The sequence below is a fragment of the Plecotus auritus genome (genome assembly GCF_963455305.1).
Source record: "Plecotus auritus genome assembly, chromosome: 2".
NCBI lineage: Eukaryota > Metazoa > Chordata > Mammalia > Chiroptera > Vespertilionidae > Plecotus > Plecotus auritus.
The window spans coordinates 34,360,390-34,385,955 of NC_137771.1; the positions used below are offsets into that span (position 1 = coordinate 34,360,390).

Genomic DNA, 25,566 nt, shown 5'->3' on the forward strand with positions numbered 1-25,566 from the left:
ATTCCAGAACATTTTCATTTTTCTGAAAAGAAACCCTGTGCCCATTAGCAATCACTCCTCTGCTCCCACCCCTCTAGTCTTTGGCAATCACTAAATTACTTTCTATCTATGGATTTGCCTATTCTGGACATTTCATATAAATGGAATCATACAACAAGCTTTTTTGTTCCTGGCTTCTTTCACTAAGCATAATGTTTTTAAGGTTCGTCCATATAGTATCACATGTTAGCACTTGATTCCTTTTTATGACTGAACTAGTGGCCTGGTGCATGGATTCGTGTACATTGAAAGAGTCTCACATTCAGAATGTTAACAAAAACAACCAAATTCACAATCGACAATGACAGATTGAAACACATGCGTGAGATTGTTACCAGTGAGAGCTTTACATGTATCACACATGCAAGAGTCAACGTTTATTTATTTATTTATTTTATTTTATTTTTATTTTATTTTTTTAAATATATTTTATTGATATTTTACAGAGAGGAAGGGAGAGGGATAGAGAGCTAGAAACATCGATGAGAGAGAAACATCCATCAGCTGCCTCCTGCACACCTCCTACTGGGGATGTGCCCGCAACCAAGGTACATGCCCTTGACCGTAATCGAACCCGGGACCCTTCAGCCCGCAGGCCGACGCTCTATTCACTGAGCCAAACCGGTTTCGGCTATTTTATTTTTTTTAAAAAATATATTTTATTGATATTTCACAGAGAGGAAGAGAGAGGGATAGAGAGCTAGAAACATCGATGAGAGAGAAACATCGATCAGCTGCCTCCTGCTCACCTCCCACTGGGGATGTGCCTGCAACCAAGGTACATGCCCTTGACCGGAATCGAACCCGGGACCTTTCAGTCCGCAGTCCAACACTCTATCCACTGAGCCAAACCGGTTTCGGCTCAACGTTTATTTTTAAATTGCCAGTGCTCATCATATGTACTGGCTGGTTGGTCAGATGGACGGATGGTCGGTCACTTAGCCTTTTATATATATAGAAGATAATATTACATTCTATGGAATGTATTCTATAGAGATACCACATTTTGCTTATTCATTCATCATTTGATAGACATTTGGGTTGTTTCCACTCTAACTGTTATGATTATTGTTGCTATGAATGTTCATGTAAAAGTTATTGTGTAAATGTATGCTTTCATTTCTCTTGAATATATACCCAGGAGTGGAATTGATGGGTGTTTTGATAAATTTATGTTTTCCCTTAAGACGACCTGTCAAACTATTTTCCAAGATTTGCTGCACCAGTTTCTATTCCTACTAGTAATGTATGAGGGTTCTAATTTTTCCATATCCTTACCAACACTTGTTATTATTCATCTTTTAAATTTAGCCATCCTGCCCTTGGCTGTTTCAGCAGTGAGAGCGACAGCCCGTGCACTGCAGGGTTGGGGATTTGATTTTCAGTCAGGTCAAGGGAACATAATCTGGGTTGCAAGTTCCATTCCTGGCCCAGTTGGGGCATGTGCTGGAGTCAATCAATTGATATGTCTCTCTCACATCCATGTTTCTCTTTTCTCCCCTCTCCCCACTTCCACTCTCTACAAAAAATCACTGGAAAAATATTCTTGGGTGGGGCTTAACAAAAAATTATAGCTCTCCTGGCAGGTGAAGTGAGTATTGTATTGTGATTTTGATTTGCTTTTTCCTAATGACTAATGATATTGAACACCTCTTCATATTCCTATTGGCCATTTGTGTATCTTTTTTGTTTTAAAGGTTTTTTAAAATTGATTTTTTAGAGAAAAGAAGGGAGAGGAAGAGAGAGAAAGAAGCATTGAAATGAGAGCAAACATCAACCTGGGCATGTGCCTTGATTGGGAATCCAACCTGCCACCTTTTGGTGCAAGGGACTACACCCAAACAACTGAGCCACACAGGCCAGGGCATCATTTGTGTATCTTAGAGACATGTTTATTCACCTTCCTTTGCCCATTTAAAATTTTGGGTTGTCTTTTTATTGTTGAGTTGTAAGAGTTCTTTATATATTTTGAATGCTAGATCCTTATTTGGTATGTGATTTGCAAAATTGTCCTTCCATTATGTGGATTTTATTCATTTAAAAAATTGTAAAATATATATAACAGAATTTACCATTTTAACCATTTTTAAAAAGATATTTTTATTGATTTCAGAGAGGGAGAGAGAGATGGAAGCATCAGTGATGAAAGAGAATCATTGATTGGATGCCTCTTGCTCGCCCCACACTGGTGATTGAGCTCGCAACCCAGGCATGTGCCCTGACCGGGAATTGAACTGTGACTTACTGGTTCATAGGTTGTTGCTCAATCACTGAGTCACGCCAGCCAGGCTTAACCATTTTTAAGTGTACATTCAAGAGCATTTAGTACATTCACATTGTTGTGCAACCATCATAATCATCCATCTTCAGAATTTTTTCATTTTTCCCACCCAGAACTCTGTACCCATTAAGCAGTAATTCCTCATTTCCTTCTCCTTTCAACCCCTAGCAACCACCATTCTACTTTCTATCTATATAAATCTGACTACTCTATATATAATTAGCATCATACAGTACTTGCCCTTTTTCTGAGTGGCTTATTCCATTTAGCACAATGTATTCAAGGTTCTTCCATGTTGTAGCATGTGCTAGAAACGCCTTCTTTTTTAAGGCTGAATAATATTCTGTTGTATGTATATATCACATTTTGTTTATCCATTCATCTGCTGATAAACACTTGTGTTGCTTCCACGTTTTGGCTGTTGAAAATAAGGCTACTCTGGACATGGGCATATAAATACCTGTTCAAGTCCCTGTTTTCAGTTCTTTGGGTATCCTCAGAAGTGGAATTGCTGGATCATATGGGTAAATATACATTTAGTTTTTTTTTTAGGAATTGCTATATTGTGCTTTTCATTTTCTTTAGTATGCATTTGAAGCACCTATGTTTTCAATTTTTTTTTAAAAAATATATTTTATTGATATTTTACAGAGAGGAAGGGAGAGGGATAGAGAGCTAGAAACATTGATGAGAGAGAAACATCGATCAGCTGCCTCTTGCACACCTCCTACTGGGGATGTGCCTGCAACCAAGGTACGTGCCCTTGACCGGAATCGAACCCGGGACCCCTCAGTCCGCAGGCCGACGCTCTATCCACTGAGCCAAACCTGTTTCGGCTATGTTTTCAATTTTGATAAAGTCCAATTTAGCTATTTTGTTTTTGGTTGCCTGTGCTTTGGGAGGCATAACAAAGAAATCATTGCCTAATCCTAAATTGCAACTGTTTCCTTCTAACATATTTAGAATTTTTGCTTTTATTTTATTATTATTATTTTTAATATTTTAATTGATTCTTTAGAGAGAGAGGAAGGGAGAGGGAGAGAGAGAAACATCCATGTAAGAGCAAAACATCAATTGGCTGTCTCCTGCATGCCCTCTACTGGGAATCGAGACTGCAACCCATGCATGTGCCCTGACCAAGAATCAAACTGGCAACCTTTCAGTGCACAGGACAATGCCCAACCAATTGAGCCACACTGGTCAGGGCTATATTATAGCTTTTACATCTAGTTCTTTGACCCATTTTGAGTTGATTTTTGTATGTGGTGTGAGGTAGAGACCCAACTTCATTCTTTTTTTAAAAAAATCACCTGAGGATCTGTTTTTATTGATTTGAGAGAGGGAAACATCAATTGGTTGCCTTCTGTACTTGCCCAGGAATTGAACCCACAACTTTTCAGTATAAGGGATGATGCTTCAATCAACTGAGCCACCCAGCCAGGGCTCAACTTTATTTTTTTTCATGAGGCTGTCCAGTTGTCCCAATACCATTTATTGACACGACTATTCTTTTCCTGTTGAATGGTTTTGGCATCTTCGTTGAAAACCATTTGACCATAAATGACTGTGTTTATTTCTGGATTCTCAATTGGTTCTGGATTTTCCATTGATCTCTATGTCTAGCCTTATGACAGGCTTGATTACTGTAGCTGTGTAGTAATTTTTGAAATCTGAGTGTGAGTCCTCCAATTTTGTTCTTTTGCAATATTATTCTGGCTATTTAGAGCAGTGGTCACCAACCTGTTGGACCTCATGGACCACCAGTGGTCTGCGGACCACCGGTTGGCAACTGCTGATTTAGAGTACCTTCCCATTTGATATGAATTTTAGGATGTTTGTCAATTTCTGACAAAAAGAAAAAAAAGGCAGCCAGAGTTTTGAAAGAAATTGGGGTGAATCTGATGATCAATTTGGGAGTATTGTCATCTTAATATCAAGTTTTTCAACCCATGAATATGAAATATTTTTTCTATTTTCATTTCTTTAAATAGGATGTCACCTATTTCAACAATGTTTTGTAGTTTTCACTGCAAGTCTTACACTTTTGTTAAATTTATTGATAAGTTGCTGGGGCTGAGCAGCAGATCCTGAGCAATGGATGAATGGGTTACTCCAACACAACTGTTAGCTGTGAAAGAGAGAGCTAAGGGGCTGCCTGGCTAAAGGAACCAGAGCCTTGATTGCTTGCCTTGTTAGCCTTTTACCAGCCGTGGGCAAACTACGGCCCACGGGCTGGATCCGGCCCGTTCGGCTATTCTATCTGGCCCGCGGAGCCGAAAGAGCGGAGGGTTCTCTTGCTCTCCCCTCCGCTCCTTTACTTTGAATTTATATTAGTTCACACAAACACTCCATCCATGCTTTTGTTCCGGCCCTCCGGTCCAGTTTAAGAACCCATTGTGGCCCTCGAGTCAAAAAGTTTGCCCACCCCTGCTTTTACTGTACCAGCAGTTTGAGATAAAGTTTATCTTTTAGGTACAATCAATAAGGTAAGTAATCTTTGGAGGACACATGTGTTTGTAGTGTCTTTTAAGCAAGGACACCCAAAAGATTAAGCATAAGGATTCCAGTAAACACCTGGGGGTCTGCTTGTGCACAGACTTGTTTGGAAAGGTCAAGGGATAATTAGGCGCACCGCCTTCAGCACTCCTCTAAGTCGGAATTCCAATAAACAGGGCAGGTGGCCTTCCACATACTTCCCTTTTCTCAGAATGTCCTCCTTACAAACTTTCCAACCAAGTCTCATGCTTCCCCACACTAAGTATTTTATCTTTTTGATGCTATTGTACATGGAATTGTTTTCTTAATTTTATTTTTGGATTATTCATTGCTAATGTATAGAAATACAACTGATTTTTGTATATTGATCTGGATAGCAACATTGCCAGACTAAGTTATTAGCTCTACTAGTTTTTTATGGATTCCTTAGGATTTTCTATTTTCTGCAAATAGAGATAGTTTTACTTATTACTTTCCACTCTGGATGCCTTTTATTTCTTTTAATTGTCTAATTTTCCTGGTTAGTACAATCTATAATAATAAAAGGGTAATATGCTAATTAGAACAGATGTCCTTCCAGAATAGTAAAAGGGTAATAATGCTAATTAGAATGGATGTCCTTCCGGGTGTCATTGCAGACGTCCTTCCGGACAAAGCTGGGTCTGGAGGGAAGCAGCCTGGGTCCCAGGTGCCTGCCGGTGGCCGGAGGGAAACAGCCTGGGTCCCAGGTGCCTCCTGGTGGCCGGAGGAAGGAAGCCTGGGTCCCGGGTGCTGGAGGGAAGCCGGTGCTGGCAGTTGGGGGAAGGAAGGCCTATGCTTGCATGAATTTTCGTGCAGCAGGTCTCTAGTGTTGAATAAAAGTGAAAACAGCAGACATCTTTGTCTTGTTTCTGCCCTTAGAAGAGAAAACATTTGATCTTTCACCTTAATGGTGAAATAAACTTGTGGGTTTTTCTTTTTAGATACCCTTTGTCAGGCTGAGAAGGTTACTTTCTATTCCTAGTTTGTTGAGTATTTTTTATCATAATAGGGTGTTAGATTTTATCAAATGCTTTTTTTGGTTTATTGGGGTGACTGGTTTTTGTTTTTTATTCTATTAACATGGTGTATTACATCAATTGATTTTCATATGTTGAACCAACCTTGCATTTCCTGGAATGGATACCCCTTATTCCTGGCATATAATCCTTTTGTTGCTGGATTTGGTTGGTTAGTATTTTGTTGAGAATTTTTACATTTATATTCATCGGAGACATTAGTCTATAATTTTTTTGTGATGTCTGGTTTTGGTATTAGCGTAATACTGGACTCAGAATAAGTTAATATATTCTTGTATTTGAAAAAATTCTCCATTTTAAAATCTAATTACATAAATCTCAATAACTATAACAAACACACACACAAATTCTTTGGATTCTGGGTAATTTTTAAGAGGATAGATATCCTGAGATCAAAAAGTTTGAGAACCACTGGTTTAGGCTAAGAGACATGCTCTAGGACCAAAAATTGGGACTCTTGTTTCTTGTTAGTCATAAACCAGTCCCATTTGTGTCATTTTAGGCAAGTCATAAACTCAGGGTGCCTCAATCCTATATAATAAAAGCCTAATATGCTAAGAGTCCAGTCATTTGGTCAGCCATTCAACGAAAGTGTAATATGCTAATGATATGCTAAGGCAGCTCAACTGCTCACTATGACATGCACTGACCACCAGGGGGCAGATGCTCTGACCGGTAGGTTAGCTTGCTGCTGGGGTCCGGCCGATTGGGACTGAGCGAGATGGGCTGGACACATCCTGGAGCTTTCCCGCGGTCCCTCCCTGGCTGGCCAACTTCCCCAGTCCTGATCGTGCACCAGTGGGGTCCCTTGGCCTGGCTTGCACCCTCTCACAATCCAGGACCCCTTGGGGGATGTTGGAGAGCTGGTTTCGACCTGATCCCACAGGCCAGGCTGAGGGACCCCACTGGTGCATGAATTCATGCACCGGGCCTCTAGGCTACACTAATAAAAGAGAAACATGCAAATTGACCGTACCTCCGCTAAAGCCACGCCCACCAGTCAATCAGGAGCAAGTATGCAAATTATCCCAACCAAGATGGCTGCGGCCATGGAGAGAGCAGGAGGCTTGGGTTGTCCCCGGCAATGGAGGAAGCCAAGCTTCCCACCCTGCCCTGGCCTCCGCTCAAGGCTACAAAGTTTTAATTATAGAAGATAAATAAATCCCAACAAAAATGGCGGCAGCCATGGAGCTGGAGAGAGCAGGAGGCTTGGGTTGCCCCCGGCGATGGAGGAAGCCAAGCTTCCCACCCTACCCTGGCCAGCCCTGGCCTCTCTTCAAGGCTACAAAGTTTCAATTACAGAAGATAAATAAATCCCAGATACCAGGGCCTCCACTTGGGTCGCCGGGGGGCATGGCCGGCCTGAAAACTATCACAGGCCCCTCTCCCAGGCCGCCCCACACCCCAAGGGAACCCCCACCCTGATCTGGGACACCCTTCAGCGCAAACTAGCCGGCCCACACCCATGCATCAGGCCTCTATCCTATCTAAAAAAGAGTGATATGCAAATTGACCATCACTCCAACACACAAGATGGCTGCCCCCATGTGGACAGAAGATGGCCACCACAAGATGGCCACATTAAGATGGCTAGCAGGGGAGGGCAGTTGGGAGGGACCAGGCCTGCAAGGGAGGGCAGTTGGGGGCTATCAAGCCTGCAGGGGAAGGCAGTTAGGGGTGACCAGGCAGGCAGAGGAGGGAAGTTGGGGGTGACTGGGCCTGTAGGGAAGGGCAGTTGGGGGGGACCCAGGCCTGCAGGGGAGGGCAGTTAGGGGTGACCAAGCTGGCAGGGGAGCAGTTGGGCATCAATCAGGCTGTCAGGGGAGTGGTTAGGGGGTGATCAGGCTGGCAGGCAGAAGCGGTTAGGGGCAATCAGGAAGGCAGGCAGGCGAGCAGTTGGGAGCCAGCAGTCCTGGATTGTGAGAGGGATGTCCGACTGCCCGTTTAGGCCCGGTACTGGTAACGGGCAGTCAGACATCCCTCGAGGGGTTCCAGATTGGAGAGGGTGCAGGCTGGGCTGAGGGACACCCCACGTTCTGTGCACGAATTTCGTGCACCGGGCCTCTAGTAATATATAAAATGGAAACACAAGACTGTGTTAACTTTGCAGATGCATAAAATAAATGAATACAAGATACATATTAGCTGATGCTAAATCATAAGAAAAATATTTTAAATTGAAATATTTATAAAAGCTTATGTAGGAGCTTGTGGTATTGTTATGTGACAGTATCTTGTTTGTATTTGCAACTTGTATTTAAGCTTTCTGTGACAGTACCAGTTTTTATACTTCCTTAGGAAGGCATTTCATAATCACTCCGTAAAGTCTTATAAACCACTCACCAGATATCCTCCTTCCCCTCATTCTTGTGTTCCTCTTTATATTTTTGGGAGGTTATAAACCACTCACAGTTACCCTCTTTATATTTATTTTTCAGAGGTATTGGAATAGAAAAAAGGTTGAGAACCACTCTAAATCTTCTCAGGGATGTACCTTATTTTCCTCACACCTGTTTCCTCAAGGCCAGGAAACCAGACCCATATTTTTCTACATATTGTCTGTTTATTCTTTTATTCTCCTGTAAAGTTCCTTTTTTAAATATATATTTATTGATTTCAGAGAGATAAACATCAGTTATGAGAGAGACTCACTGATTGGCTGTCTCCGGCATGATCCCCACTGCGGATTGAGCACAAAACCTGGGCATGTGCCCTGACCAGGACTTGAACTCTGACTTCTTGGTTCATAGGTCGATGGTCAACCACTGAACCACATTGGCTGGGCTGAAATTCCTCTTTTTTTAAAACTGGTTCCCTGCTGTCTATATATCTAATGCTGTTTGTTTAGTCTAGGAATCCGTAGGTCACTCTTCTTTACTCACTGATACTTTGGTGTAATTCTTGACATCATATTGGGCAGTTGGGAGCATAACATTTGAACCTCATCTAGCACCTTACCTTTATTTTTTCTTAATTTTTGTATTGCAGTGTTATTCCAGTCTACTTTTCTGGACATACCTACTCATATGGTTTGAAAATGGTTCTACTTTCGACCAAAATCTCCTAAATATCTATATGAGCATTTTTCTTGTTTCTTTAGTTTTCTGATTTATTCTTAATCTCTCTATATGTCGTCTCTCTCTGGCTTTATCCTTCCCCCAACGAGTACCATTACTGTTGCGTTTCCTTACCCTATTGAAATATTCATTGTCAATTCCCTGCTCATTATGAATTTAAATGTCTGCAAATTGTATAAGCTAGTAGACTGGTGTTTTATGTTTAGTTAGGTTCTTATCACAGCTTGGCAGTGTTTTAGATTTCTTTCCTGCTCCTCTTATTTGCTGTTGTTTTACTCTGTCTTAAGCCCTCTGCTGCCCTCTGCTTTTCTCTGTTTCATAGAACATTGTTATAAAACCTGTATTCCTTGCAGTTCTTTGAGATGTGTATTGATAGGTGGTCTTGGCAAAAGAGGCTCCTTTAGTCAAATGTTGTAAATTATATCTGTCAGATTTATCATGCTCATTAGCATATTGAAGAGTCTGAAAGGTCCTTCTGGAAAGCAACCCATTTAACTTTAATACAGCTTCTCCCTCTCCCCAACTTCACCAAAATTGCTTGTGATAAGGCCCTAAATAACCTCCTAATGCTTTTTACTATTATTGGTAATTACTGTCATTTACTTTACTAACTCATCTTCTTTTCTTCATTACTCTGTGCTCCTGTTTTACTGAAGTTAACCTAAAACAGATATTATGCCACTTTTCTGCTTATAAATAAACTAGAGGCCCAGTGTATGAAATCCGTGCACTTGGGGGGGGGGGCTTCAGCCCGGCCTGCACCCTCTCGCAGTCCGGGAGCCCTTGGGGGATGTCCAACTGACGGTGCCATGGGGAACGGGCCTAAGCGGGCAGTTGGACATCCTTAGTGCTGCTGTGGAGGTGGAAGAGGCTCCCACCACTGCCGCTGTGCTCGCCAGCCGTGAGCCCGGCTTCTGGCTGAGCCATGCTCCCCCTGTGGGAGCGCACTGACCACCAGGGGGCAGCTCCTGCATTGAGCGTCTGCCCCCTGGTGACAGTGTGCATCATAGTAACCGGTCGTTATGCCGTTGGGCCAAAACTGGCTCTCCGACATCCCAGAGGGGTCCCAGATTGCGAGAGGGCGCAGGCCAGGCCGAGGGACCCCATCAGTGCATGATCGGGGCCAGGGAGGGACGTGGGAGGTTGGCCAGCTGGGAAGGGACTGCGGGAGGGCTCCAGGGTATGTCTAGCCCGTCTCACTCAGTCCCGATTGGCCGGACCCCAGCAGCAAGTAACCTACTGGTGGAGCGTCTGCCCCCTGGTGGTCAGTGCATGTCATAGCAAGCAGTTGAGCGGCCTTAGCATATCATTAACATATTACTCCTTGATTGGTAGAACGGTCAACCGGATGACAAGACACTTAGCATATTAGGCTTTTATTATATAGGATGTATGGCTTCTCTTTCCTAAAGTCTAAATTCTACTTGGTATGCAAATGTAACACCATTTTACATTCCCAGTTCATGTGCTGTATTCATCATTATGCGTGCTATTGTATGGACCTAAAAACTTGGCAGTTTTCTAAATACACTAGAGGCCTGGTGCTTGAAAATCGTGCATGGGTAGGGTTCCTAGGCCTGGCCGGTGATTGGGGCCTTCCTTCCCCTGACTGCCGGCTGCTGGTCGGGGCCTTCCTTCGTTCCACACCACCCCCTAGTGGTCAGTGCATATTACAGCGAGTGGTCGAACTCCCAGATAGTTGAACTTTTGAGGGGACAATTTGCACATTAGCCTTGTATTATATAGGATTTTGTTTAGTACATACAAGTCTTATCTCTTAGGACTATTCCTTCTCATTCCCCCTCCCATGTGGGAAATTATTTCTCGGCTCAACTATTAATATCTCCATGATGAAGGCTTTTCTTAGAATCTTTCCTTAGGGTGTCCATAGAATGTGTCACATAATATTGTTATTTGTTTACATGATCTCTGCTTTTAGACATGAACCTTTGTATACCCAGCTTTTAAACCAGCACCTTATATGTGAATGTTGACAAATATTTTTCGTTAAATTTTTTTTAAAAAGCTGGGGAAAAAGTGCCATGAAGCGATTACTAAGATAAAAAGATACTAAGGTATATAAAGCTATGTGTTATGCTTTTTAATTTACCTTTTTAAAAAAATGTTTTATTGATTTTAGAGAGAGGAAGGGAGCGGGGGGAGAGAGAGAAACATTGATGTGAGAGAGAATCATTGATCAGCTGCCTCCTGCACACCCCACACTGGGGATCTAGCCTACAACCCTGGCATATGCCCTGACCAGGAATCAAACTGTGACCTCCTGGTTCATAGGTTGATGCTCAACCACTGAGCCACACTGGCCAGGGCTAATTTACTTTTAAATGTCATTCTAAATAAAGAACAATTAAAATTTTTAAATTAAGCATGTATTTTACTGTTCACCTTTATGTTATGCAATACCTATTTTAAATGCAAATGTAAGAGTATGTGAAATTGCTGGTATTTCATAGCTTGTACATATATATTTTATTCTTTTTTTTTTTAAGTATAATTTCCATTTATTTTCCCCCCCCTGAGAACTTTTCTCCACTCATTAAGGACTTAGCTCCTTACATGGGCTTTGGTGGAGGTCATGGGGCAGCACCTGCAGGTCTAAATTGGGGTGGGGGGTGTTCGCTCCTTCCGGGCTTCACAAGAATGATTCCTGACTACCTTGCTATGAGTGGCACAGCTCACACAGTAATGTAACTTCACATATAGCTTGGGAATCACATAGGCATCGAAGACACTTGCTTCGGAGATGTACCTAACAACTGCAGCCTCTACTATGTTTCGATTGACAAACTTCTTAATGGCCTTGTCCTTGGGCATGCATTGTGTGCAATTGGTGCAATGAATAGGCTGCACAAGGCCTCAGCCTTTTTTGGCATGACCGTTATTCCTTCTTTGCTTGGTCATCTTGGAAATGAGGACCTGAGAGAGCTATATATCGCATTCTTACCAGAATAGGGAAAACACTGCACAAAACTTATGCAACTTTTTATACTTGCACATTTTACCAACACTCTCTACCTTTGACTTTGGCAGTACTGAAAAGAAAAGGAACTGTGGCTTGCTCTATCTTCTCCTTTTCTTCTGTGTTATCCCTTGAGCATAAGGGGTTGGTTAGTACCAAGGAAGTAACATGAGTAAGAAAATATATGATAGAGGGGTTTTTTTGTTATTCGTGTTTCTTAGAATTCAATTGCCATTCTTCTGTGTTTGAAGCAAGTTATGATTTAAACAGGAAATATGGCTTCTTGGGCTATTACTACCCCTGCTTACTTAGTTGTAGACAATGTGTTTACCTTAAACTCACTTTGAGTCTTGTTGAACTCCCACACAGCATTGGATCCACTAGAATTCTGTGCTCATGGGGCATCATCAGTGCTATATGAGAACCAGGTGGAAAGGAATGGCAGACATGCGTTTTTGCATGTATCTCCTTTGTTTATGTGCATGTTGCATTGTCCCATCAGAGTTCACTCCAAAAACACAGGTTTAAAGATAAAATTATTAAGAATTTCAAGATAGTGACAGGGCTTTAAACCAAGCCAGGGTCTTTCTGAATTTGGAGCCCTGTGTGACCACAGATCACTTGTCCATGAAATTAGCCCTGAAAAAAGGGATTGGAAGGAAATAATAATATGCATTGAGACAAAGGCTGGCATTGTTCACCTTGCACTAATGTTATAAGTATTGATACTACTTTATTTTGAAGCATTTTGAGGGTTGTGTTCCTTTATTGACTTGAAGTTAGGTGCAGCCAAGTGACTTGTTTTGGTAAATGAAATGGGAGCAAAGGTGACCAGTGCTATTTCTTCTTCCCCTGTTTTGCTAATAGTGTGGGGTGTAACACAAGATTTAAAGCAGTTTGGAATGCCGAGCCAATGCATGAAAGAAACCTTGGACAGTCACCTGAATTCACACAGGATTTTGCAGGAGTTGATAAATCAACTATGTTGTGATTTGTTATTATAGCATAATGTGGCCCATTCTGAGTAATAGAGTTTGTGAAATTTCAAAATGAGTGTGATGTAGAAGTATAAGCCTTGTAGGACCAGCACAGTTACATATCACAATTTTTGCATCTATGGGACATAGTAGGTATTCCAAAGGAACAAGTAAACTCACCAAAAAGCATTAGGTATATTATCTATATATATAAAAGCCTAAGCGACCGTCTGACCATTTGACCATATGACCGTTCGACCGGTAGCTATGATGCGCACTGACCACCAGGGGGCAGATGCGCAACGCACAGGCATGGAAACGTGGAACAGACTGATGAATCTCAGAGGGAAGGGGGGAGGGTGAGAAGAGATTAACCAAAGATCTTATATGCATACTAGAGGCCCGTTGCATGAAGATTTGTGCAAAGGCCTTCCTTCCCCTGGCTGCCAGCACCGGTTTTCCTCTGGCACCTGGGACCCAAGCCTTCGCTCCGGCTGCTGTGGAGAAGCCAAGCCTCGAAGCTTCTCTGCTCCGGCTGCAGCGGAGAAGCCAAGCCTCTTCAGTCTTCAGTCTTCGCTCCATGTCTGCATATGCAAATTAACCCACTATCTTTGTTGGGTTAATTTGCATATCCACTCCTGATTGGATGGTGGGTGTCACGGAGGTAGGTCAATTTGCATATTACTCTTTTATTAGTGTAGACTAGTGGTCTGGGGTCCCTCAGGCTGGCCTGTGGGGATTGGGCTGAAACCGGCAGTCCAACATCCCCCAAGGGGTCCCGGATTGCGAGAGGGCAATTAGTTATAAATAAATACCCATGAACTGCTTGATATTGAAAGATTCAAGAGCTCTCTAGTGTATCTTGCATCACAGAACTCTTCATATATAGAACTAGTTCTCAATTAATTACTAAAGGCCAGTGCACAGATTTGTGCACATTAAAAGGAAATTAACTAGAAGAAATATTTTAATACCGCTATTTGCCCTTTCTCTATAATAGAAGTGTCAGAGAGGAAAGAAAATTAGTAAAATGTATATGAAAATAATATATAAATTAATAAACAAACAACATGATATAACAAAGCCATGATATAAAAACAAAACGACATAAAAACAACATAAACATGATATAAAAACATTGATAAAAACAATGACTTGATAAATTGATTAAACTTATTCTGATATCTCCCTGTATACCACATTAAGAGTAAAAACACTTTCAGAGTGCTTGACTAATTTCCATTGTGATGAAGTATTTACAACTTTGATGTCACACACTCTTCGAAGTTGAGAGAAAGCAACATATAACTGACCATGTCCAAAAACAGGTTCAGGTAGGAATATTCCTACTCTCTCTATAGTTTGTCCTTGTGACTTATTAATAGTCATCGCAAATGCTGGCATCACAGGAAAACTGTCTACGAATTAATTTAAATGGGAGGCCAGTGTCAGATGGGGACAAGTCAATTCTTGGAATCAGAACAAACTCTTTTTTCACGGATCTTGTTAATACTTCAGCTTTGATTATGTTAGGTCATGATCTTTTGATAATAAATCTAGTACCATTACAAAGACCCCATTTACTCTTAAGATTTCTCTGTAGCATGATGATTCCATCTACTTTCAATTTTAATTTATAACATGGCATTCCCGAAGGAGTAATACTATTAAGAAATTTGATGGGAAAATTTTCCTTTTCGGCATCATTCGTTGAGTCGATGGAATCATCACTCAAATGGTACGTTGTGCCAATAGTTGGTCTTAAGATACATTCTGTTGACGACGCCGGCTTCTTTCGGCTTCCGAGGTACGTTGTGGCAATAATTGGTCTTCAGACATATTCTGTTGACAACGCCGCTTTCTTTCAGCTTCAGAATGTCAACAAAAACAACCAAATTCACGATCGACAATGACAGATCGAAACACACGCATTTTGTGAATAACGCAATTGGCACCAGCAAGAGCTTTATAAGTATTGCGCATGCGCGAGTCAATGTTTATTTTTAAACTAGAGGCCATGTACTGGTGTGGTCCCTCGGCCTGGCCTGCGGGGATCGGGCCAAAACCGGATCTCTGACATCCCCCGAGGGGTCCCGGATTGCAAGACCCCTCCTGCAGGCCCAGCCTTGAGGACCTGGATGCCCACCAGCTCCCTCCTCCCTCCTCTCTGGGTCCAGGGTGCGGGTGAACAAGATTCGGGGCTGACAGTGCCCCAGCAGCAACCTAACCCATGGCTGATTCCACGATGAATTGGGCTCACTCCTCCATTTTCTCTGGGTTTGGGGTGTGGGTGAAGCAGATTTGGGGCCAACAATGCCCTAGCAGCAACTTAACCCATGGCGAATTCCACGAGGAATTGGGCTCCTTCCTCTATTGGATGGAGCGTCTGCCCCCCTGGTGATGATTGCACGTCATAGCTACCGGATGAATGGTCAGATAGTTACTTAGGCTTTTATATATATAGATTGCCAGCATGTGTCATATGTACTGGCCAGCCGGTTGGTTGGATGGACATGGATGGTTGGTCACTTAGTCTTTTATATATATAGATAAGGAAGACGAGGAAAATGTGGCTTTGGTATTTTAGGAATCAAGATTAATCTCTACATCTCATTAGGAAAAAAACAAGAAACAACTGGCAATCTCAGGCTGTTTTAACCAATAAATTGCTTATGAAAAAAGTGTAATTAATACTTCCTTTGACTATTGCTGTTGAAGATCCCAATCCTATCTAATAAAAGAGGGAATATGCTAATTGACCATCACTCCATCACAAAAGATGGCTGCACCCACAGCTGAGGCCAAGTTACCATAAGGAGCCTTAATGAGCAATCAGCAGGGACCTGAGGCTACGCTCTCCCCAACCTCCGTGGGGCTTGACAGGGGAACTCAGGCCACGTCCCCCACCTGGCAGGGCTTGACAGGGGACCTCAAGGTGTGCTTCCTGTCCTGGTACTGAGCTAGGGGACCTCAGGCTGCGCCCCCCCACCCCGCAGGGTTTGACAGGGGACCTCAGGCTGTGCCCCCCCCATCTGGCAGGGCTTGACAGGGGACCTCAGGCCACGCCCCCCACCTGGTGGGGCTTGACAGGGGACTTCAGGCCCCCCCAACCCTGGCACCAGGCTGGGGACCTCAGACCGCACCCCCGCCTGGCAGGGCTTGACAGGGGACCTCAGGCCATGTCCCCCACACAGTGGGGTTTGACGGGGGACCTCAAGGTGCACTCCCAGTGCTGGGTCAGGGGAACTCAGGCTGTGCCCCCGCCCAGCGCCCAGCGGGGCTTGACAGGGGACCTGAGGCTGCGCCCCCACCCAATGGGGCTTGACGGGGGACCTGAGGCTGTGCCCCCCTCCCGGTGCTGGGCCAGGGGACCTGAGGCTGTGCCCCCACCCCCACTGGGCGGGGCTTGATGGGGACTTCAGGCCATGCCCCCCACCCAGCGGGGCTTGACAGGGGACCTCAGGCTGCGCCCCCCCACCCCGCAGGGTTTGACAGGGGACCTCAGGCTGTGCCCCCCCCATCTGGCAGGGCTTGACAGGGGACCTCAGGCCACGCCCCCCACCCGGTGGGGCTTGACAGGGGACTTCAGGCCCCCCCAACCCTGGCACCAGGCTGGGGACCTCAGACCGCACCCCCGCCTGGCAGGGCTTGACAGGGGACCTCAGGCCATGTCCCCCACACAGTGGGGTTTGACGGGGGACCTCAAGGTGCACCCCCAGTGCTGGGTCAGGGGAACTCAGGCTGTGCCCCCGCCCAGCGCCCAGCGGGGCTTGACAGGGGACCTGAGGCTGCGCCCCCACCCAATGGGGCTTGACGGGGGACCTGAGGCTGTGCCCCCCTCCCGGTGCTGGGCCAGGGGACCTGAGGCTGTGCCCCCACCCCCACCGGGCGGGGCTTGATGGGGACTTCAGGCCATGCCCCCCACCCAGCGGGGCTTGACAGGGGATCTCAGGCCGTGTCCCCCACCATGTGGGGCTTGACGGAGGACCTCAAGGCACACCCCTCGCCCAGGTTTGGGCTGGGGCACCTCAGGCCACGCGCCCCCGTCCTGGCACTGGGCCAGGGGACCTGAGGCTATGCCCCCTGCCCGGCAGGGCTTGACAGGGTGGGACTGGCCAGGTCTGGATCTATACCAATGGGGCGGGTGGGCAGCTGCGTATGGGTCTCATGCGATGTTGAGGTGCATGTGGGTGGGTGGGGACTTGACTCTGGGTCCCGTGGTGAGCCCAGACTCTGACAGGAGGAAGGTTTTCATATACATTTTACTAATTATCTTTCATCTCTGACACTTCTATTTTAGAGAAAGGGCAAATAGCAATATTAAATTATTTCCTCTAATTAGTCCCCTTTTAATGTGCACGAATTTCGTGCACCAGGTCACTAGTGTATAATAAAATGGCCAAAAAGGCTTACCAAAGGAACAAAGAAGGAAAAGGCTTGAATAATCAAGGAAACCTATATAATCAAGTTGTGGGTTGGTATCTAGGTAATTTAGTTTAGAAATCTCATTTATTCACAAAAATGGCTTTGAAAGGGGAGGAACAGTTCCACTTGCCTTTGTTCATAAAAAATTCTGTCTATTGATTTACCCATATAAAAAGTTACATTTTCTAAAATCTTTAGCTCTTTTCAAGAGTGATTAATGTTTAAAATATGTCATCCATGATACTTTATATAATCTTAATGCACATTATTTTGATTAGAATGTTTTTGAGTTTAAAAATTTTTTATTGTGGTAAAATATACATAATATAAAGTTTACCTTTTAACCCTTTTTTAGTGTACAACTCAGTGGCCTTAGTACATTAACAATGTTGTGCAACCGTCATCACTATCTAAAGGACAATTCTATCATCCCAAACAGAAACTTTGTACCTGTTAAGCAATAACTCCCAATTTCCCTCTACCCCCCAGCCCCTGATACCATCTGTTTTACTTTGTCTCTATAAATTTGCTTATTCTAAATATTTATTTATTTATTAAACCTTTGTTGTTGAGAGTATTACAGATGTCCCCCCTTCTTCCCCATTGCCCTCCTCCACCAGTTCCCACCCCACCTCAGACCTTCACCACCCTATAGTTTGTATCCATAGGTAATGCATATATGCCTATAAGTTCCTTGATTAATCTTTTTTCAGCCCCCCTCCCCTTCCCTCTGGGATTTGTCAGTCTGTTCCATGTTTCCATGCCTTTGGTTCTACATTATTCATCAGTTTGTTTTGTTCATTAGATTCCTTGTTCATTTATTTTGATTTTTAGATTCAGTTGATGATAGATAGGCATTTATTGTCATTTTGTTCATGTTTTCGATCTTTTATTTCTTCTTCTTAAGAAGGCCCTAACCGGTTTGGCTCAGTGGATAGAGTGTCGGCCTGCGGACTAAAGGGTCCCAGGTTCGATTCCGGTCAAGGGCATGTACCTGGGTTGCGGGCACATCCCCAGTAGGGGGCGTGCAGGAGGCAGCTGATCGATGTCTCTCTCTCATCGATGTTTCTAACTTTCTATCCCTCTCTCTTCCTCTCTGTAAAAAATCAATAAAATATATAAAAAAAAAAATCATCCTGGTAGGATGGGGGTGGGATGGGAATGGATGTATGTGTACAGTTCTGTCTCTAGGAGAGTATTTGAGACAGCCAAATTCTTACCTTCCATAGTAGGAAATCAGTAGATATCTAAAGCCAATACAAAATAAGTATCAGTTTAAGCATAATCTAGAAATATGGAGATAAGTCTCAGAAGAAACAACTAAAAGAGTTGAAAGTAGTTGCTTTTGAGAAGAGAGATTGGTAGTAAGATAACACTGTTTGCCTTAAAGTACTATTGACTTTTTGAACTATGTAATTGTATTTATTTTATAAAAAAGCAAATTGGAAAAAACTCAGTTGTACAGATAGGAAGCAAACACATGAAGACTATTAAGTACTGTGAGAAAGGTAAGAGCAAAGTTCATAGAAAGAGGCCAGCCTAGGTGTTAGGAAGGTATGGCATGGATTAGGGAAGGCTTTCTGGAAGAGAGACATTTTCTAGTTACATTGTAGACAATGTAAGTTATTCAATTAAACATTGGATTTGTTATATTTTATTTTTAAAGTGTGAACAATTAAAAATAACTTACCCTGCCTCAGCTGTTGTGGCTCAGTTGGTTGAGCATCATCTTGTGCACTGAAAAGTTGCCACTTCGATTACTGGTCAGGGCACATGCCCAGGTTGCTGGCTTGATCCCCAATTAGGGTGTGTGTGGGAAACACCTTATTGGTTTTTCTCTCTCACATCGATGTTTCTCTCTCACCCTCTCCCTTCCTCTCTCAAATTAATAAAAACAGAATGTAAAAAGTTAATTTTTCACTAATCTATTTAACAAATTTATTAATTCCTACTTTGTACTAGGCACTGAAGATATAATGGTAAGCAAAATCAACAATTTAGCGGGCTGACCAGCAGGAATAAAATTTTTCATTGTGTGTAAGATTATTTCCCTTCACTTCTACTTTTAGAACCACTCCTTAGAGCATGGATTCTTTGAGTATAGCTCCCAGTCTGGCCATATGGACATCACCTGGGAGCTTGTTAGAAATGCAAAAGTTCAGGTTCCTATCCCATACCTACTGAATCCGAAACTCTGGGAATGGGATCCTCCAGATAATGAATGCTAAAATTTGAGAGCTACTGCATTAAAGGTAATCAATGTTTTAAGCTTGGTTTCTTAATTGCTTGTATTTCATTGTTTAAAAATAACCAACTGGTTATAATTATACTAGAGGCCCAGTGCATGAAATTTGTGCACTCGGGTGGGGGCGGCGGGGGGGTCCCTCAGCCAGGCTTGGGCCCTCTCACAGTCCAGGAGCCCTGTGATCGATTGCCCCATAGAGGGAAGCCCTGCCCACCCACTGCAGCGCCGCTGGCTAGGTAGCCTGGGCCTCCCTCTGTGGGTGATCGATCGCCCCAAAGAGGTAGGCACTGCCCACCTGGCTGGGGCTCTGCGATGGATCACCTCCGCAGAGTGAGTCCCCTTCCACCCGCCACAGCCCGCTAGTCGGTGGCCTGGGCTTCTCTCTTTGGGGCGATCGTGGAGCCCCCCGATTGATGACCCCCCAGCCGGTGGCCTGGGCCTCCCTCTGGGGGTCGATCATGGGGTGATGGCTGGGCCCCCGACCAATCGCATCGCACCTGCCTTGGCTGGCTGGCACTAGTGGGTGTCATAGCATGGTAGTCTGGACGGTCGTTCCACTGTTCGGCCATTTGGTTGATTTGCCTATTACACTTTTATTATTATAGGCAACTAGACATATGCCAGGTTATATAATTATTTAAGCATTTAATGCCTTTTAAAATGCTTAATAATATGTTCATTTAGAATTTATCTATTAAGCACATACCATGTATAGTAATTCAGTTTCTGGAGTCTTAGTTTATGTGCAATTCTTTTGCATAGCAAGCTTTTTTCTTGAAGGAGAGCATTGTTTACAATTGCTGTGTCTTTTATTCTTTCATTTTTTATTAAGGTAATATTGACATACAGTATTATATTAGTTTCAAGTGTACAGCACAATGATTCCATACTTGCATATTTTTTGAAATCATCACCACAATACGTCTTGTTAATATCCATCTGTATAAATGCAGTGCCTTTATGGAGCTAAAGAGATCCTGGTAATATTCTATAACTTGGTAAAATTATCAGAACCAATATAAATTAGCATCACTGTTTTAGGATTTGCATAAAATCATAATATTTTAGTTGGAGTAGACTCTAAAGATAGCCTGTTTCAGCCACTCATTTTATAGTTTAGAAATCTATGACTCAGAGAGGGTCAGTGCGTTTTTGTTCAGAGTCACTCAGTAGCTATTAGGTCTCTGTGGTTGGAGGAGATTTTTCCCATTGATTTCTAGAGGGAGTGGAAGGGAGGAAGGAGGAGGGAGAAAGAAAAACATCAACATGTGAGAGACACATGGATTGGTTGCCTCCTGCAGGCGCCCCTACTGGGCTGGGGAACCTGAAACCCAGGTACTAGGTGTACCGGTTAATAAAGGCGGATTTTGTAATCAAAGAAAACACGATAATTTCAAGAGAAACATCAAAGGTGCTTTATTCAAAGTAATGTCCATTGCTAGCTACACATTGCCCCCATCTTTCAGGTAATTTGTGGATACCATCCCAATAGAACTTCCCTTGTTTTGAGCCAAACCATTCAGAGACCAAATTTTCTACTTCTTACTACGTTTTGAAGTGCTGCTCAGAAAGTGCGGGTGCCATCGATCAGAACAAATGGTAATCTGAAGGAGCAAGGTCTGGTGAATACAGCGGGTGGGTTAATACTTCCCAGGCAAAATCTTTTAACGTGTCTTTAACTGGTTTTGAAGTGTGTGATGGTGCGTTATCATGAAGCAAAATTACTTTGTCGTGTCTTCTGGCCCATTCTGGTCATTTTACTACCAAAGTGTAGTTCAGATTGATTATTTGTTATCGGTAGCAATCAGTATTAACTGTTTCACCTGGTTTTAGAAGCTCATAATACACCACACCTTCCTGATCCCACCAAACGCAGAGCATTGTCTTTTTTCTGAAGCGATTTGGCCTTGCAGTTAGTGTTGATGGTTGACCTGGATCAACCCATGATTTTGTGCATTTGGGATTCTCAAAATAAATCCACTTTTCATCGCCAGTCACAGTTCAATGCAAAAAAGACTTTTCGTGCCGTTGAAGCAACATTTTACTAGTGACTTTTCGGATTTCCATTTGTCTTTTGTTCAGTTGATGTGGCACCCATTTTCCTTCCTTTAAAATCTTTCCCATTGCTTGTAAATGATCGGAAATTGTTTGCTGAGCAACATTTAATCTTTCTGCAAGTTGTTTTTGAGTTTGACACACATCTTCATCCAATAATGCTTGTAATTGTTGGTCTTCACACTTTTTCGATTGACCTGGACCTTATCTTTCACATCAAAATCATCACTTTTAAAGCGTTTAAACCAGCGTTCACAAGTATCTTGAGATGGAGCATGTTCACCATAAGCTTCCCGAAGTATACAATAACTTTTTCTTCAAAATAAAGTAATGAATTAAAACTTCCTGCAAATGCTCTTTTTTTGGCACGAAATTCGATATTTTTAAGCGTAAAAATATCTATGATGTTAACATCTTCAGCAAATTTGACATACGAAGTTTTGAAGCTTGCTGTCAATACAACAAAATAGCATATATATCAAATCGCATATATATCAACATGTGTAACTCCATCTGTTGAAAAAAAATCGGCATTATTAACTGGTTCTCCTATATGCCCTTGACTGGGAATTGAACCTGCTGCTCTCTGGTCCCAAGGCTGACTGAGCGAAACCAGCCAGGGCTCATTAAGATTGTTTGTTCGTTTGTTTGCTTATTTACTTGTTTGTTTTTAAGCAGTAGAAGATTGTGATAACTTTGTGGAATTATGCCATACAGTAAGTAGTTTCCCTATCTGTTTCATGGAAGGGTTACTTGAACAGTAACTGTTGCTGTGATTAGGTTCTCCATTAGTTATTTCAGGTAAACTTCCTTAGCTAGTGTATTCAAACAACTCTTTTCAATCTCAGGCCCCAGAACTTGTAGGCCAGTCTGCTAATTGAATGATGGATTATTATAGAAAGATATCAAAAACTTCTCTTGAAACAGTTCCAATACTTCAATGTGCAACAGGAAAAGATGGATGTGAAGGCACCAGTCTGGAGTAGATATATATATTTTTAAAATATTGTTTTATAAATAAAAATCTTATTTTCTCAGCACACATTTCTTTCCTCTTTTAAAATTGTTAGTATTCTGAAGATACATGGTCTATGATCTTTTTAATGCTGGATCTGGTTTGTTAATACTTTGTTGAGGATTTTAACATTGATGTTCATCAGGGATATATTGGCTTATAATTTTCTTTCTTTGTAGTATTTTTATCTGGTTTTGGAATTGGGATAATACTGGCCTCGTAAAATGAGCTTGGGAGTCTTCCCTTCTCTTTAATTTTTTTTGAATAATTGGAGAAGGTGTTTTTCTTTGAATGGTGAAATTTTATTTGTTCAGAGTTTTGCTTTTTTTATTACTGCTTTAATTTCACTAGTTGTAATCTATTTTGCTATGAGTGTGCACTGGGAAGCGGTGGACCTTATTTTCAAAATTCTGTCTCAGAGAGAACTGTATTTCTAGGAATTATAATTTTTTGGGGAAATTTTTATGCTGTTGATAGTTTAAAAGAAAAAGGTAAAAACAGCAATTTTTTCATTTTGTTAGTTTCTTATTGATGCTGTAACACATTGCTACTAATCTTACAGATTTATTATCTTACCAATTTATTACCTTACAATTATAGAATTCAGAAGTGCTTTTAAAAGTTTCTTGGGAGAGGGAGAGGAAGAGAGAGAGATAGAGAGATTTGTTGTTCTACTTATTTATGCATTCATTGGTTTATTCCTGTATGTGCCCTGATGGAGGATCAAACCTACAACCTTTGTATATTGGATGATGCTCTAACCAACTAAGCTACCTGACCAGGGTGTAGAAGTTTTTGCTATAAAGTTATCACACTTCTTTTTGAGGCAATAGGGCATTTGCTACTCTTATAAGAAAAGGTGGGGAAGATTAGAAAATAAATATAGTTTGGTTTCTTATTAATAACACATTTTTCCTATTAAAAATGTAAATGTAATTTTAGTTACATGAAACAAATTATTCCCTTAAAGTGAAACCTGGCACTTTTCAGAATTTTGTATTCCTTACTAGCATTTACTTATATTAATTAAGTATATATTGATTTTTAAAAATCTTTGTAGCTTTTATTTATATACACAATCTTGATATGTAAAGTTTTTTTATTGAGTGGAGCAATAGTGTGTCCATAAAGATTTATTAAACAGAATTGTGGATCAGTGTTGCTGTAGCAAATCTTTATTATTATTTATGGTCTTTGTCAGTAAGATGACAGCTACAAAATTATTCAAGGGTCTTGATTGTAGAATAGTATTAAGAAATTTAAAATATTTCAGTTATTGTATTAGGTAAAACTAATCTTTCAGAAATAGTACCCATTTTTATTTTTAAAATTAGGAACCTGCAGCAGTTTCTATAAGAATTTAGGCATAATCAAATATTTGACAACTGTTTGACAGTAAAACAGCTTACCAAAAATAAGGAAAGAGCCCTGGCAGGGTTGCTCAGTTGGTTAGTTTCCTCCTGCTAATACCAAGATGGCAGTTTCGGTCTCTGCTTGGGGAGTATAAAAGAATCAACCAATGATTGCATAAATAGGTGGAATAACAAATCGACGTTTCTCTCTCTTTCACTCTACACCCCCCACCTCTCTCTCTTCCTCCCTTTCTCTTTAAAAATCAATAAATAAAAATTTAAAAAGTAATGAAAGAAAATGTATTAATTAAATAAATTCAAATGTTCCAAACCCAGGATATTTATTGTATAAAAGTGCTGTAGCTTTTTATCAGAAAATAATGTTAGTTCAACAAAAAATTAATGGTGAAATCTAGTATGGTTTTGGCTTAAATTTTAATTGTCATATTTTGAAATATTACTTTATAAAATAATTTAGAAAAACTAATAAGTTTTTTAAAAAAGTAAAGGATAGCCCTAACTGGTTTGGCTCAGTGGATAGAACATCGGCCTGCGGACTGAAGGGTCCCAGGTTCGATTCCAGTCAAGGGCATGTACCTTGGTTGCGGGCACATCCCTAGTAGGGGGTGTGCAGGAGGCAGCTGATCGATGTTTCTCTCTCATCGATGTTTCTAACTCTCTATCCCTCTCCTTTCCTCTCTGTAAACAATCAAAATATATTTTAAAAAAATAAAAATAAAGGATGATAATCTAGACAGAGAATGTAGGGAATTGTATTACAAATAGGAATTATAAAAACTGGGTCCAAGTCGAATAAGATGTTTCAGTGGAGACAACTAGTTAAGTGTATTTTCTATTTATTTCTTTTTGAAATATTCTTTGGCATAAATATAGGTAATTGGGAGTAAACAACCTGTGTTCTGAGCTTTTTATTTTAGATAATATTTTTGTGTTTATATGATGTATACTTATATTATTAGAGGTATTCTGTTGCCCAAATATGTAATTTAATAAATTAACCAAGTAAAATCAAAAGTGCTACACATGCAGTTTGTTATTGCTGACTCTAATTTTTACTTACGTTATTAATCTTTGTTTAGAGGCATAGGTCTGAATTTAAGGCATAAAGGGCACAGTGAACAGCAAAAATCCTCATTTCCATATGATATAGTATGCAAGATAGTTCTAATAGAATATTTTAAGAAAATGCAGTCTTTTAATTTGTTTATGGTTTGTATTCTCTGGTAAATGCAAAATCGTTTCTATTATATTTTAGAACAAAATACAGAGCTCTGATATTAGTGTTCTTATCATCTTTTTGTAAAAACACTTTTTAGAGCAGTTTTTGTTTCACAGCAAAACTGAACAGAAAGTACAGAGTACCTTTAATACTCCCTTTCTCCCCAAAGTATAGCTTCCCCATTGTCAACATCCCTGAAGCAGAGTAGTATATTTGTTACAGCCAGGAACATACATTAACACATAATTATTACCCAAAGTCCATAGTTTACATTGGGTCTCACTCTTAGTGGAATATATTCTATGCATTTTGACAAATGTATACTGACA

The 25,566-nt window shown here is 41.6% G+C and overlaps 1 protein-coding gene and 1 pseudogene across 8 annotated transcripts in view; one reads left to right on the forward strand and one right to left on the reverse strand.

Moving 5' to 3' along the window:
• Positions 1-25,566, forward strand: part of TUT4 (terminal uridylyl transferase 4) — a 122,147-nt gene that overhangs the window by 9,405 nt on the left and 87,176 nt on the right. The window lies entirely within an intron of this gene.
• LOC308241852 (small ribosomal subunit protein eS26-like) lies at positions 11,522-11,870 on the reverse strand (annotated as a pseudogene). The gene has a single exon. The product of its transcript is annotated as a small ribosomal subunit protein eS26-like (transcript).